We start from the raw sequence: 15354 nt of genomic DNA on the forward strand, positions 1-15354 counted from the left end.
CCATATTAGATACTCAGTCACTCAGTCACCAAGTAAGTCATTTGGATCCTCTTTCATTGTTCTTCCTCATCTACTCCTCAGGTTGGTCAGTCTGTCTGGGTTAGTCATCTCTTCCTCAGGTCTGTCTGTGTGTGTCTGGGTTAGTCATCTCTTCCTCAGGTCTGTCTGTGTGTGTCTGGGTTAGTCATCTCTTCCTCAGGCTGGTCTGTGTGTGTCTGGGTTAGTCATCTCTTCCTCAGGTTGGTCTGTCTGTCTGGGTTAGTCATCTCTTCCTCAGGTTGGTCTGTGTGTGTCTGGGTTAGTCATCTCTTCCTCAGGCTGGTCAGTCTGTCTGGGTTAGTCATCTCTTCCTCAGGTCTGTCTGTGTGTGTCTGGGTTAGTCATCTCATCCTCAGGTTGGTCTGTCTGTCTGGGTTAGTCATCTCTTCCTCAGGTTGGTCTGTGTGTGTCTGGGTTAGTCATCTCTTCCTCAGGTTGGTCTGTGTGTGTCTGGGTTAGTCATCTCTTCCTCAGGTTGGTCAGTGTGTCTGGGTTAGTCATCTCTTCCTCAGGCTGGTCAGTCTGTCTGGGTTAGTCATCTCTTCCTCAGGTCTGTCTGTGTGTGTCTGGGTTAGTCATCTCTTCCTCAGGCTGGTCAGTCTGTCTGGGTTAGTCATCTCTTCCTCAGGTTGGTCTGTCTGTCTGGGTTAGTCATCTCATCCTCAGGTCTGTCTGTGTGTGTCTGGGTTAGTCATCTCTTCCTCAGGTCTGTCTGTGTGTGTCTGGGTTAGTCATCTCTTCCTCAGGCTGGTCAGTCTGTCTGGGTTAGTCATCTCATCCTCAGGCTGGTCTGTGTGTGTCTGGGTTAGTCATCTCTTCCTCAGGTCTGTCTGTGTGTGTCTGGGTTAGTCGTCTCTTCCTCAGGTCTGTCTGTGTGTGTCTGGGTTAGTCATCTCTTCCTCAGGTTGGTCAGTGTGTCTGGGTTAGTCATCTCTTCCTCAGGCTGGTCAGTCTGTCTGGGTTAGTCATCTCTTCCTCAGGCTGGTCTGTGTGTGTCTGGGTTAGTCATCTCTTCCTAAGGTTGGTCTGTGTGTGTCTGGGTTAGTCATCTCTTCCTCAGGCTGGTCTGTGTGTGTCTGAGTTAGTAATCTCTTCCTCAGGCTGGTCTGTGTGTGTCTGGGTTAGTCATCTCTTCCTCAGGTTGGTCAGTGTGTGTCTGGGTTAGTCATCTCATCCTCAGGTTGGTCTGTCTGTCTGGGTTAGTCATCTCTTCCTCAGGCTGGTCTGTGTGTGTCTGGGTTAGTCATCTCTTCCTCAGGCTGGTCTGTGTGTGTCTGGGTTAGTCATCTCTTCCTCAGGTTGGTCAGTGTGTGTCTGGGTTAGTCATCTCTTCCTCAGGTTGGTCTGTGTGTGTCTGGGTTAGTCTTCTCTTCCTCAGGCTGGTCTGTGTGTGTCTGGGTTAGTCATCTCTTCCTCAGGTTGGTCAGTGTGTGTCTGGGTTAGTCATCACTTCCTCAGGTTGGTCAGTGTGTATCTGGGTTAGTCTTCTCTTCCTCAGGCTGGTCTGTGTGTGTCTGGGTTAGTCATCTCTTCCTAAGGTTGGTCTGTGTGTGTCTGGGTTAGTCATCACTTCCTCAGGTCTGTCTGTGTGTGTCTGGGTTAGTCATCTCTTCCTCAGGCTGGTCTGTGTGTGTCTGGGTTAGTCATCTCTTCCTAAGGTTGGTCTGTGTGTGTCTGGGTTAGTCATCTCTTCCTCAGGTTGGTCTGTGTGTATCTGGGTTAGTCATCACTTCCTCAGGTTGGTCACTGTGTGTCTGGCTTAGTCATCACTTCCTCAGGTTGGTCAGTGTGTATCTGGGTTAGTCTTCTCTTCCTCAGGCTGGTCTGTGTGTGTCTGGGTTAGTCATCTCTTCCTAAGGTTGGTCTGTGTGTGTCTGGGTTAGTCATCTCTTCCTCAGGTTGGTCTGTGTGTATCTGGGTTAGTCATCACTTCCTCAGGTTGGTCACTGTGTGTCTGGGTTAGTCATCTCTTCCTCAGGTTGGTCAGTGTGTATCTGGGTTAGTCTTCTCTTCCTCAGGCTGGTCTGTGTGTGTCTGGGTTAGTCATCTCTTCCTCAGGTCTGTCTGTGTGTGTCTGGGTTAGTCATCTCTTCCTCAGGCTGGTCTGTGTGTGTCTGGGTTAGTCATCTCTTCCTCAGGTCTGTCTGTGTGTGTCTGGGTTAGTCATCTCTTCCTCAGGCTGGTCTGTGTGTGTTTGGGTTAGTCATCTCTTCCTCAGGTTGGTCTGTGTTTGTCTGGGTTAGTCTTCCCTTCCTCAGGTTGGTCAGTGTGTATCTGGGTTAGTCATCAAAACATCTACAAATTGCTTTTTATGGGTTCTTCATAAAGCAAGACAATCTCAGTGATTGTTAAACGTCGTGTTGATGTCGCAGCTGAAACTAATGCAATATCCATCTGTGATTGTTATATCCTGTCACATTGTGCGTGCTTGGCACCATCCCAACCCACCAAACTATCTCTCGCCGTCATTCCTCTATAGTTCATTAAGTCATTAGAAAAGATGATGGTTCTCTTTGAGGAAAAGTGTGTCACTGCAATTTTCAACCAAAGCCAGCAGCATACTAACCTGCATCCCACTGCTGGCTTGCTTCTGAAGCTAAGCAGGGTTGGTCCTGGTTGGTCCCTAGATGGAAGACCAGATGCTGCTGGAAGTGGTGTTGGAGGGCCAGTAGGAGGCACCCTTTCCTCTGATCTAAAAAATTATGCCAGGGCAGTGATTGGGGACATTGCCCTGTGTAGGGTGCTCTCTTTTGTAACACACGTTAAATGGGTGTCCTGGATAAATTCCCAATCTGGCTCTCATACCATCATGGTCACCTAATCATCCCCAGCTCATTCATCCCCCCTCATCTTCCCTGTAACTATTCCCCAGGTTGTTGCTGTAAATGAGAATGAGTTCTCAGACAACTTACCATGTAAAATAAGGGTTAAAAAAAACAATAATGGGTCGACACTAGACCTTATTTGAATCTGGCATGTTAGTGCTAGGCTGGAACAAAATAATGCAAAACCAGTAGTCATCATAAATTATGTGAAACAATGTCAAATGATGAAATCCTGCATGTGAAGACTGCTCAAAGCAGTTGAAATGAACCTATTCATTTCTCTAGAAACAAAATTAGTCTATTATCAGTTTGGTACAGTGACCTAATTATGAACTTCACACTGATTTCCTAATAAACATCAGTGGTGAGCCTTGACAGTAATGACACAGCTACACTGACTACATTCACAAACAACTTGAATAATTGATCAATCACACTTAATTAAAAGCAAACCACTGACTGTTGTGTATAAAACAGCATTAAACCGCATGTGCACTCTTCAGCTGAGTACCAATGATATGACAGTAGAGATCTGCCTGTAATTAATAGGGTTTGTGTGTTGGAAGTGAACACCCGTGGGCCCATAACGCTCTATGGCGGAAAATAATGATATTATAATTCCAGAGTAAAGGGCTTGATGCCATAATGATGTCACACAAATAAGCAACGTTGTTCTCATAGCCCCCCCCCCCCCCCCACACACACACACGAGGGCTGTCATTTCACACCCTTCAGAAGACACACACGCTTGCATGCACACATACACACACGCTCACACACACACACTCACACACATGAACACACACACTGAATGCTCATCATAGTCGATGGGTAAATGAAGTCTTCAAGGAGTTTGATATTTTTACACGTCTAATTAAGAAAGGAGTGCCACAAGCTGTGGTGAGATTAGTTTCATTTGGATTTGCTGGTAAACTATAGTAGATTGATTGGAGCATCTCCCATCTCCCCCTGTGTAGTGACAACGGAGCAGACATCACTGTTTCCCCTATCCTAATGAATACACACACACACACACACACAGCACAGGGCTATTTGCATGGAGGAAGAGAACATACAGATCTACACAGTAAGTGCCTGAACAGCTCATGCTGCTTCCAACATGATGGAATATACTAGAAAATGTGTGCTCAGTTATTGATAGGCCGAATTGAATGAATGCACTCAAGTGAAGAGAACCACTATAAACTACACTGATGGCAAAAAGAGGCAGAAAAAGGCAACACATTCTGAGATATGCAGTATCTACAGTCTGGTTACTCTCCCAGGCTGTGTGGGTGTTCACGTGTATGTCCCTTCCCATGACTGAGCCCCCAGGCCTCAGCTCTGATCCTGCCCCAGAGGCATCCCCAGGGAGATGGGCTGTAGGCTGCAGGCCCTGCTGCTGCTGCAGGGAATTTCATTGATTAACTCTGCTGCTCCGCTCAACTCAGGTCCTCTTCCGCTAGGAACATAAGTCAGTGGCATTAAAATAGGACTCGAGTAGAGACGGGGATAGATCTGGCTTCCTTGGCCCCACGCTTGCCTCCAAACAACTCAATCAGTGATAATCCCTCCCCACTTCATCATTTCCTCAGAGAGGAATGTAGGAAGAGAATGATTCAGTCTTATTTTCTCCTCTCTCTCTATTTCCCTCTGCAACTTTCCTGCTCTCTCTCTCTCCCTCTGCCACTTTCCTGCTGTCTCTCTCACTCCGCCACTTTCCTGCTCTCTCTCTCTCTCACTCCGCCACTTTCCTGCTCTCTCTCTCTCTCTCTCTCTCTGCCGCTTTCCTGCTCTCTCTCTCTCTCTCTCTCTCTCTGCCGCTTTCCTGCTCTCTCTCTCTTCTCTTCCTCCTCTCTCCTCTCTTTTCTTCTGGCTCTTTCTCTTTCTCTCTCTTCTCTCTCTCTCCTCTTCCCTCTCTCTTCTCTCTCTCTCTCGCTCTCTCTCTCTCTCTCTCCTCACTCTCTCTCGCTATCTCTTCCTCTCTCTCTCTCTTCTCTCGCTATCTCTCTCTCTCTCTCTCCATCCTCCCTCTCTCTCTCTCTCCTCTCTCCTCTCTCCTCTCTCTCTCTCTCTCTCTCTCTCTCTCTCTCTCTCTCTCTCTCTCTCGATGTTGTGTATTGTATGGTCTTGGGTCTAGGTCTCACTGCCTTCCTGGAGGTGTCCTATCCTGTCACAAGGTTGTTAGGCTCTGTTGTAAGGGCGATGAATACATAGAGGATTCTCTCACTGTGTGTGGGAGCATCCTGTTAGTGCTACAGACATTTACATTTACGTCATTTAGCAGACACTCTTATCCAGAGCGACTTACAAATTGGTGCATTCACCTTATGATATCCAGTGGAACAACCACTTTACAATAGTATATCTATATATTTTTTGGGGGGGGAGGGTAGGGGGGGGGGAGAGTTAGAAGGCTTACTTAATCCTATCCCAGGTATTCCTTAAAGAGGTGGGGTTTCAGGTGTCTCCGGAAGGTGGTGATTGACTCCGCTGTCCTGGCGTCGTGAGGGAGCTTGTTCCACCATTGGGGTGCCAGAGCAGCGAACAGTTTTGACTGGGCTGAGCGGGAACTGTGCTTCTGCAGAGGTAGGGAGGTGAGCAGGCCAGGGGTGGATGAACGCAGTGCCCTTCTTTGGGTGTAGGGACTGATCAGAGCCTGAAGGTACGGAGGTGCCGTTCCCCTCACAGCTCCGTAGGCAAGCACCATGGTCTTGTAGCAGATGCGAGCTTCAACTGGAAGCCAGTGGAGTGTGCGGAGGAGCGGGGTGACGTGAGAGAACTTGGGAAGGTTAAACACCAGACGGGCTGCGGTGTTCTGGATGAGTTGTAGGGGTTTAATGGCACAGGCAGGGAGCCCAGCCAACAGTGAGTTGCAGTAATCCAGACGGGAGATGACAAGTGCCTGGATTAGGACCTGCGCCGCTTCCTGTGTGAGGCAGGGTCGTACTCTGAATGTTGTAGAGCATGAACCTACAGGATCGGGTCACCACCTTGATGTTAGCGGAGAACGACAGGGTGTTGTCCAGGGTCACGCCAAGGCTCTTAGCACTCTGGGAGGAGGACACAATGGAGTTATCAACCGTGATGGCGAGATCATGGAACGGGCAGTCCTTCCCCGGGAGGAAGAGCAGCTCCGTCTTGCCGAGGTTCAGCTTGAGGTGGTGATCCGTCATCCACACTGATATGTCTGCCAGACATGCAGAGATGCGATTCGCCACCTGGTTATCAAAAGGGGGAAGGAGAAGATTAATTGTGTGTCGTCTGCATAGCAATGGTAGGAGAGACCATGTGAGGATATGACAGCGCCAAGTGACTTGGTGTATAGCGAGAATAGGAGAGGGCCTAGAACTGAGCCCTGGGGGACACCAGTGGTGAGAGCACGTGGTGCGGAGATGGATTCTCGCCACGCCACCTGGTAGGAGCGACCTGTCAGGTAGGACGCAATCCAAGAGTGAGCCGTGCCGGAGATGCCCAACTCGGAGAGGGTGGAGAGGAGGATCTGATGGTTCACAGTATCAAAGGCAGCAGATAGGTCTAGAAGGATGAGAGCAGAGGAGAGAGAGTTAGCTTTAGCAGTGCGGAGAGTCTCCGTGACACAGAGAAGAGCAGTCTCAGTTGAATGACCAGTCTTGAAACCTGACTGATTTGGATCAAGAAGGTCATTCTGAGAGAGATAGCAAGAGAGCTGGCCAAGGACAGCACGCTCAAGAGTTTTGGAGAGAAAAGAAAGAAGGGATACTGGTCTGTAGTTGTTGACATCGGAGGGATCGAGTGTAGGTTTTTTGAGAAGGGGTGCAACTCTCGCTCTCTTGAAGACGGAAGGGACGTAGCCAGCGGTCAAGGATGAGTTGATGTAAGGGAGAAGGTCTCCGGAAATGGTCTGGAGAAGAGAGGAGGGGATAGGGTCAAGCGGGCAGGTTGTTGGGCGGCCGGCCATCACAAGTCGCAAGATTCCATCTGGAGAGAGAAGGGAGAAAGAGGTCAAAGCATAGGGTAGGGCAATGTGAGCAGGACCAGCGGTGTCGTTTGACTTAACAAACAAGGATCGGATGTCGTCAACCTTCTTTTCAAAATGGTTGACAAAGTCATCCGCAGAGAGGGGGGGGAGGATTCAGGAGGGAGGAGAAGGTGGCAAAGAGCTTCCTAGGGTTAGAGGCAGATGCTTGGAATTTAGAGTGGTAGAAAGTGGCTTTAGCAGCAGAAACAGAGGAAGAAAATGTGGAGAGGAGGGAGTGAAAAGATGCCAGGTCCGCAGGGAGGCTAGTTTTCCTCCATTTCCGCTCGGCTGCCCGGAGCCCTGTTCTGTGAGCTCGCAGTGAGTCGTCAAGCCACGGAGCAGGAGGGGAGGACCGAGCCGGCCGGGAGGATAGGGGAAGCACATCACAGCACGCCTCTCTCCTCACAAACTGACAGGAAATACATGTGAGGGGCAAAGGGAGGGAAAAGACATACAGTCGTGGCCAAAAGTTTTGAGAATGAGACAAATATTAATTTCCACAAAGTTTGCTGCTTCAGTGTCTTTAGATATTTTTGTCAGATGTTACTATGGAATACTGAAGTATAATTACAAGCATTTCATAAGTGTCAAAGGCTTTTATTGACAATTACATGAAGTTGATGCAAAGAGTCAATATTTGCATTGTTGACCCTTCTTTTTCAAGACCTCTGCAATCCGCTCTGGCATGCTGTCAATTAACTTCTGGGCCACATCCTGACTGATGGCAGCCCATTCTTGCATAATCAATGCTTGGAGTTTGTCAGAATTTGTGGGGTTTTGTTTATCCACCCGCCCCTTGAGGATTGATCACAAGTTCTCAATGGGATTAAGGTCTGGGGAGTTTCCTGGCCATGGACCCAAAATATCAATATTTTTTTCCCCGAGCCACTTAGTTATCACTTTTGCCTTATGGCAAGGTGCTCCATCATGATGGAAAAGGCATTGTTCGTCACCAAACTGTTCCTGGATGGTTGGGAGAAGTAGCTCTCGGAGGATGTGTTGATACCATTCTTTATTCATGGCTGTCACGACTTCCACCGAAGTTGGTCCCTCTCTCTGTTCGGGCGGCGTTCTGCGGTCGACGTCACCGACCTTCTAGCCATCGCTGATCCACTTTTCATTTTCCATTGGTGTTGTCTTGTCTTGTTTGACCCATTTCATGTATTGTTCTGTTGACGGTGGTTTTATGTTTATTAAACGACACCATTGTAAATCAGTTTTCGCTCTCCTGCGCCTGACTTCTCTGCTGCCAGTACGCACCTCAATACAATATCCTTGCCTGTGAAGCCCTTTTCGTGCAAAGCAATGATGACGGCACGTGTTTCCTTGCAGGTAACCACGGTTGACAGAGGAAGAACAAAGATTCCAAGCACCACACTCCTTTTGAAGCTTCCAGTCTGTTATTCGAACTCAATCAGCATGACAGAGTGATCTCCAGCCTTGTCCTCGTCAACACTCACACCTGTGTTAACGAGAGAATCACTGAAATGATGTCAGCTGGTCCTTTTATGGCAGGGCTGAAATGCCGTGGAAATGTTTTTTTGGGATTCAGCTAATTTGCATGGCAAAGAGGGACTTTGCAATTAATTTCAATTCATCTGATCCCTCTTCATAACATTCTGGAGTATATGCAAATTGCCATCATACTGACTGAGGCAGCAGACTTTGTGAAAATTAATATTTGTGTCATTCTCAAAACTTTTGGCCATGACTGTACAGCATGCAGGGAGAAACATTGGCCAATTCCCTTCAACTGTTACCATCCTTCCTGAGTTCATTCCCAAGCTTCTTCCAGCCCTCTGGCTGTCTTTATGTCATGGCACAGCTGTCACCCTGTCCTATCCATCTATAAAGAGCAATCTTCACTGGGACGGCTGCACACAACACATAGGCTACCATGCATTCTGCATCTATACATCCGTATCACAGAATATATGCTGCATGGACGATCCCCTCAGCTCCCTTTCTGTAAATTAGGCAGTCAGTAGTGCTGAGCGATTACTGCTTTTTGAGGTTGGTTCAGTTTCGGTTCGAATAACGCTTTTTCGATTAAGTACACTATGCATTATGTGGGTTGAATGCTGTTCAACTCAGAATAAAACAATGAATAAAAGTCCCATAATGGTAGTGACCGCCCATTACTGATTATCACTTATTCACCAGCATTCATTGTCATTACTTTACCATAATAAAATATTTCAGTTGATGTGTATAATACATTTGTTTTATTTTATGACATTATTTCATTCCAATTCATCATCTCATCTCCATAGAGCTGCTGCCTATGCTGTCTGACAAAATCACTATTTTAGTAGTTCTTCAAAGCAAATAAGGCATACTTTTATGAGTGCTAAATACCAACTATCAATCACTTAGGTCATGTATTTTCAGGTAGTAATACCTCGCGAAGCAACTGCTCTCTATTCCTGCTGGCGTAAAATAAATTTAGACGGACAAGTAGGCGCGCAATGCACTATGGTAATTTTAGTTAACATGTTTTCTACACTAAACTATGTCGAATATACGCCTGTTGAAAACTACAACTCCCTACTATATCACACAGTTCGGACTTGATCTGATATATCTCTAGAGCTCACAGAAAAAGATTAATTCAAATAATTGAACTGACTTCGGTCAATTAGTCAATTAATTGTTTAAAACCCCCAAAATAACAGACATTTTGGTTAATAACTCAGTACTAGCAGTCAGGCAACTTGCTCCTAGACTTCCTCTTTTCCGATTGACAGAATAAAATTGACAGAATCATTTAGAGGCCTATGTATATTATCAGCGTTCCAACTGCTGTATGTTTGACTGCTGTCATGTGTGCTGTAAACGTTAGCTGTAAACAGGAGTACATAGACATCTGGAACTATTAAAACCGTATTAGAAATGAGTCTGGTTAACTACACCGCCCTTCAATCAAGAGAGAGAGAGAGAGGAATGTAGCCCCACCCTCTTCAACCTATATATCAACAAATTGGCGAAGGGCACTAGAACAGTCTGCAGCACCCGGCCTCACCCTACTAGAATCTGAAGTAAAATGTCTACTGTTTGCTGATGACCTAGTGCTTCTGTCCCCAACCAAGGAGGGCCTACGGCAGCACCTAGATCTTCTGCACAGATTCTGTCAGACCTGGGCCCTGACAGTAAATCTCAGTAAGACAAAAATAATGTGTTCCAAAAAAGGTATAGTTGCCAGAACCACGAATTCAAATTCCATCTAGACACCATTGCCCTAGAGCCCACAAAAAACTATACATACCTCGGTCTAAACATCAGCGCCACAGGTAACTTCCACAAAGTTGTGAACGATCTGAGAGACAAGGCAAGAAGGTCCTTCTATGCCATCAAAAGGAACATCAAATTTGACATACCAATTAGGATCTGGCAAAAAAATACTTGAATCAGTTATAGAACCCATTGCCCTTTATGGTTGTGAGGTCTGGGGTCCGCTCACCAACCAAGAATTCACAAAATGGGACAAACACCAAATTGAGACTCTGCATGCAGAATTCTGCAAAAATAATCTGTGTACAACGTAAAACACCAAATAATGCATGCAGAGCAGAATTAGGCTTATACCTACTAATTATAAAAATCAAGAAAAGAGCCGTTCAATTCTACAACCACATGAAAGGAAGCGATTCCCAAACCTTCCATAACAAAGCCATCACCTACAGAGAGATGAACCTGGAGAAGAGTCCCCTAAGCAAACTGGTCCTGGGGCTCTGTTCATAAACACAAACAGACCCCACAGAGCCCCAGGACAGCAACACAATTAGACCCAACCAAATCTTGAGAAAACAAAAAGATAATTACCTGACACATTGTAAAAAACAGAGCAAACTAGAATGCTATTTGGCCCTAAACAGACAGCACACAGTGCCAGAATACCTGACTACTGTGACTGACCCAAAATTAAGGACATCTTTGACTATGTAGACTCAGTGAGCATAGCCTTGCTATTGAGAAAGGTCTCCGAAGGCAGACAGGCTATGTGTCATCGACGTGTGTGTAGGTGGCAAGGAAGTCAGGCGTAGGAGAAACCAACTTGGTATAACTGGAGTTATTTAATAAAGAATAAACAAACACGAACTCCAAAACCAACGTATATAAAAATAACATGGGTAAAAAATAGCCGTAGCTCACCAATTCAAAATACACGAAACCGATAACAAACAAAACAATCTCGACAAGGACACAAGGGAAAACAGAGGGTTAAATACACAACATGTAATCAATGGGATTGAAATCAGGTGTGTAGTAAAATCAGACAAAACCAATGGAAAATGAAAAATGGATCAGTGATGGCTAGAAGACCGGTGACGTTGACCGCCGAGCACCACCCGAACAAGGAGGGGCATCGACTTCGGCAGAAGTCGTGACACTATGTACAAACTGCACACAAAATGAGGTGGAAACTGAGCTGCACTTCCTAACCTCCTGCCAAATGTATGACCATATTAGAGACACATATTTCCCTCAGATTACACAGACCCACAAAGAATTGAATACATATCCAATTTTGATAAACTCCCATATCTATTGGGTGAAATACCACAGTGTGCCATCACAGCAGCAAGATTTGTGACCTGTTGCCACAAGAAAAGGGCAACCAGTGAAGAACAAACACCATTGTAAATGCAACCTATATTTATGTTGATTTATTTTCCCTTTTGTACTTTAACTATTTACACATCATTACAACACTGTATATAGACATAATATGACATTTGACATCTTTATTCTTTGGAACTTTTGTGAATGTAGTGTTTACTGTTCATTTTTTTATTGTTTATTTCACTTTTGTTTATTATCTAGTTCACTTGCTTTAGCAATGTAAACATATGTTTCCCATCACAATAAAGCCTCTTAAAATGAGAGAGAGAGAGAGAGAGAGAGAGAGACTGTGGTTTCTGCAGCGCTGCAACTTCACTCTGCCTTTAATCACAGGCTTTCTCTCTCTGAACCGTCCAGCTTTGGCAAGTCAACATGGCAATTAATTGTCTTATTAAATCCTGCCGCATTGCCCTATCAGCAAAACAATCAAAGCCTAATCCTCGCGTTCTACTATTTTGGAAGGAAAAGAGTTGTGTTAAGTGGTGGAAGTGAATTAATGAAGACTAAGACACAACAGTAAAACAAAATGATTTTGTAGTGGTACTTTGGCTGAGCAGTGGAGTGGCTAATAAGACATGTATCGTGCTTGTTTTTTCAGTCAGAGTCCTTTCAGATCTACACTATCTGCTTGTCTACAGTATCTAAGAGAGGGAAGAGCAAGACCTACAAAGAGAAGGGAGAAAGAACATGAGAAAGAGATAGAGGGGTTGAAAGAGAGATAATTATAGAGAATGAGAGAGAGGGAGATGGAAAGAGAGATGACAGAGAGAGAGAGATTTAAGTTTGCCATGAGCAGCAGTCTGATGTGAATTTGTATCTTGGCCAGGTGAGCTGGTCACATCCATGACTTCATTGCATTGTCACTGTCACCTTACTGCATCTAAATCAAAGCTGCTGTTCCTCCCTAACAGATACCAACAAGGGCCTGAGTGTGTGAGTGTGTGTTTGTGTGTGTGTGTTCATGCCAGGGTAATTGGGACAAAGTTGTGAAATCAGTCTGCAAAAGACAGAGAGCGATGATTGATGGCACATACAGTATGATTCCCAATATTTGTCATTTCAGGAAGAAACCAACTATACTCCATCTCTGTCCTGTTCTATGCTCACTAACACGCCAAACTTTCCCATTTTTGGAGAGCACTCTGCTCTCTCACAGCATCATAACTTCCTCCCTTTTCAATAGCTTTTTTCTTTCTTTTCTCCCCTGTTGTCAAATCCAATGACAACAACAAGGTGACTGGCACTTTAAACCATCTGGAGTGCCACAAACACCCCACCTCCCCAAAAAACGAACAACAACAACTCTTTTTATAGGACTGCACCTTTAAACCCAAATAGAAAAACAAAGCAGAACAGCAACAGGATGTTGCCTAACTTCCAATGTGACCCTTTTAGAGTAATGTTCTTGACTAACAACTCAATCTGACTACCTCACTGCTCCTGTTGATAAGGAAAGGGATAGAAATAGAGAGACAGCCAGCCAGCCAACAAGCCAGTCAGCCCTTGAGCCATTGAGCCAGCCAGCAAGCCAGCCAGCCATTGAGCCAACCAGCCAGCCAGCCAGCCATTGAGCCATTGAGCCAGTCAGCCATTGAGCCAGCCAGCCAGCCAGTCAGCCATTGAGCCATTGAGCCAGTCAGCCATTGAGCCAGCCAGCCAGCAAGCCAGTCAGCCATTGAGCCAGCCAGCCAGTCAGCCATTGAGCCATTGAGCCAGGCAGCCATTGAGCCAGCCAGCAAGCCAGTCAGCCATTGAGCCAGCCAGCCAGCCATTGAGCCAGCTAGCCAGTCGGCTATTGAGCCAGCTAGCCAGCCATTGACCAGAATAGTCTGTTTATTTCCCCCTGTCTCCTAGGCCTCTGTGGATCCACAGTCCTCCCTGGTAGCTTGTTCACCTCAGAGAAGGGGCATCAATCCCCAGGGGAAATGCGTCACCAGCTGGGCCGTAGCCCTGCAGCGGAGAACCAACGGAATGGACCGGGCTATTTATAGAAAAAACAACGTGTTTATGGCCGTTCAGACACCCCATCAAAAGACCAGGCAAAGAATGCATTACCGTCTCTTATCATCAGTCTCAGGGAGAGCTTAGTGCACTTGTAGAGATAAAGAGATTAGAGGTTCTAGAGCCTACCGTTGTCTGGGGTTCATCATTTTCATCACTGTTAAAAGGGTTTTGTATACAGATGCTTGGAATTAGTCACAAAACCTCTGTTTTCCTGTTTACGTCAGTTAATAGTCAGATAAGCATTGCCTCCTCACTAGAATGGTGGGTGGGTTGAGTCATGTATCATGTATTTCTTGTCCATTAAAGACAGCATCTAACAGTTACACCACATTCTACTTCGTAGAGAGTCTCTGAGGAGTATTTATCTGAGTGCTAAGGAGTTCAAATGGTTTTAGCTTCAGGCAATAGCCCACTCATGGGTTGTATGTTAACTGTAAAACAAGTACTTTTTACTGTCAGGAAGAGCTTGATATTGATTCATCATACACCAACAGCATCGTTTCATATACATCGTTATTTTAGTGAAATAATACAGTAGGCATTCAGTGCCGTGGGCAAGGAAGTTGCCATTTCAAACAAATACCCTTTACTACAACAACCCTAACATAAAACCTCTGGACCATCAACTACAAAAATGCTGATTCACTTTGAGTTGATCTTAATGTCATTACCCACATTCCACCAGGGTTTCCCACATTGCAGATCCTGGCCTCTCACACACCAATACAGACCAACTGACTCCTTCGGGAAACATGGCACAGCAAAAAGCTCAAACCTGCAATGATCCTGAGTCTTTTCTTTGCCCTCCCGCCTCGTCCCTGGTGTTATTCATTGATACAGTAATTGATATCTCCCACTGAGCTGTCCCCTCACTGCTTCTACCCTGCTGAGCCCCTGACAGGTGACTCATATCCTGGACAGGGAAATACAAGAGATTATCTCTCAGAACTATCAGAGGTCCAGCTGAGACAAACAACATCATAATAACACTGTCTGGATTCAGAGCTGTCTGTCTGCTGAACATGAGCCTCTGATGGAATAGAGTGCCATATAAACAGCAGGCTTAAATATTGAGATCCATGCTAATCAATGAGCCTCATTGTTTGCAGTGTTTCTGAGTGTTAGAATGAAGCATAGCTGGTCTTTGGTTCAACACTGAGTGATAATGACCATAAATCCTCTCTCTCTTCAATGGCTTCACTAAATCAGCCTACCAGTGGACCTATGTCTATGTGTGCATATCTGTCTGCTTATCTGTCAATCCCATCCATTTTACGAGAGCCTTGCGTCCTCTGAAACACAACCCAACCCAACCCAACCCAGCCCAGCCCAGCCCAGCCCAACCCAGCCCAGCCGCACTGCTTCTTCACACAGCACACATCCAACCCAGAAGCCAGCCACACCAATGTGTCAGAGGAAACACCGTACACCTAGTGACCTGGTCAGCGTGCACTGCGCCCAACCTGCCACAGGAGTCGCTAGTGTGCGATGAAACAAGGATATCCCTGCCAGACAAACCCTCCCTAACCCAAAACGACGCTAGGCCAATTGTGCGCCACCCCATGGGCCTCCCAGTTGCGGCCGGCTGTGACAGAGCCTGGGCTCGAACCCAGAGTCTCTGGTGGCACAGCTAGCACTGCAATGCAGTACCTTAGACCACTGCGCCACCCGGGAGGCCCTCCATTTTACATTTTAGTCAATTAGCAGATGCTCTTATTCAGAGTGACTTACAGTAGTGTACTTTTTCATACTGGTCTATCTATCTATCTATCTATCTATCTATCTATCTATCTATCTATCTATCACATTGCTGTGGTTCCGGCAACATGGCTCCAGCAACGGACAGACTAGGACTAGAAGAGT

At 46.1% G+C, this 15354-nt stretch overlaps 1 protein-coding gene across 1 annotated transcript in view; it reads right to left on the minus strand.

Annotated features, from left to right (window-relative positions):
* The window catches only part of LOC115172763 (disks large-associated protein 2), a 207647-nt gene that overhangs the window by 69985 nt on the left and 122308 nt on the right, over window positions 1-15354 (minus strand). The window lies entirely within an intron of this gene.

Source organism: Salmo trutta, chromosome 33 (assembly GCF_901001165.1).
Source record: "Salmo trutta chromosome 33, fSalTru1.1, whole genome shotgun sequence".
Lineage (NCBI taxonomy): Eukaryota > Metazoa > Chordata > Actinopteri > Salmoniformes > Salmonidae > Salmo > Salmo trutta.